Genomic DNA, 1,503 nt, shown 5'->3' on the forward strand with positions numbered 1-1,503 from the left:
TATGTATGTATGTATGTATGTATGTATGTATGTATGTATGTATGTATTTGTTTTTCATTTACATCCAAGTTAGCATATACTGCAATAATGATTTCAGGAGTAGATTCCAGTGATTCATCCCCTGCTTATAACACCCAGTGCTCATCCCAACAAGTGTCTTCCTTAATGCCCCTTACCCATGTAGCCCATGCCCCCACAACCCCTCCAGAAAACCTCAGTTTGTTCTCTGTATTTAAGAGTCTCTTATGTTTTGTCCCCCTCCCTGTTTTTGTTTTATTTTTGCTTCCCTTACCTTTTTATTTTTTTTAATATAGTTTATTGTCAGATTGGTTTCCATACAACACCCAGTGCTCATCCCAACAGGTGCCCTCCTCCATGCCCATCACCCACTTTACCCTCTCCCCCACCCCCCATCAACCCTCAGTTTATTCTCAGTTTTTAAGAGTCTCTTATGGTTTGCCTCCTTCCCTCTCTGTAACTTTTTTTTCCCCCTTCCCCTCCCTGATGGTCTTCTGTTAGGTTTCTCAGGATCCACATATGAGTGAAAACATATGGTGTCTTCCTTTCTCTGCCTGACTTATTTCACTTAGCATAGTACCTTCCAGTTCCATCCACGTTGCTGCAAATGGCCAGATTTCATTCTTTCTCATTGCCAAGTAGTATTCCATTGTATATATAAACCACATCTTCTTTATCCATTCACCAGTTGATGGAACTTAGGCTCTTTCCATAATTTGACTATTGTAGAAAGTGCTGCTATAAACATTGGGGTACACGTGCCCCTATGCATCAGCACTCTTGTACCCCTTGGGTAAATTCCTAGCAGTGGTATTTCTGGGTCATAGGGTAGTTCTATTTTTAATTTTTTAAGGAACCTCCAAACTTTTCCAGAGCAGCTGCACCAGTTTGCATTCCCACCAACAGTGCAAGAGGGTTCCCGTTTCTCCACATCCTTGCCAGCATCTGTAGTCTCATGACTTGTTCATTTTAGCCACTCTGAACAAGTGAGGTGGTATCTCAGTATGGTTTTGATTTGTATTTCCCTGATGAGGAGTGACGTTGAGCATCTTTTCATGTGTTGGTTGGCCATCTGGATGTCTTCTTTAGAAAACTGTCTATTCATGTCTTCTGCTCATTTCCTCACTGGATTATTTGTTTTTTGGGTGTGAAGTTTTGTGAGTTCTTTATACATTTGGATACTAGCCCTTTATCCGATAATGTCATTTGCAAATATCTTTTCACATTCTGTCGGTTGCCTTTTAGTTTTGTTGGTTCCTTTGCAGTGCAGATTTGCTTCACTTCCCTTATATTCATCTGTTTTGTATCTTAATGTCCTCATATGAGTGAAGTCATATGATATTTGTCTTTCTCTGACTAATTTCACCTACCATAAAACCCTCTAGTTCCATCCACGTTGTTGCAGATGGCAAGATTTCATTCTTTTTGAATGACAAGTAATACTCCATTGTATGTGTGTGTGTGTGTGTGTGTGTGTGTGTGTGT

The sequence above is a fragment of the Panthera uncia genome, chromosome B4 (genome assembly GCF_023721935.1).
Source record: "Panthera uncia isolate 11264 chromosome B4, Puncia_PCG_1.0, whole genome shotgun sequence".
Classification (NCBI taxonomy): Eukaryota; Metazoa; Chordata; class Mammalia; order Carnivora; family Felidae; genus Panthera; species Panthera uncia.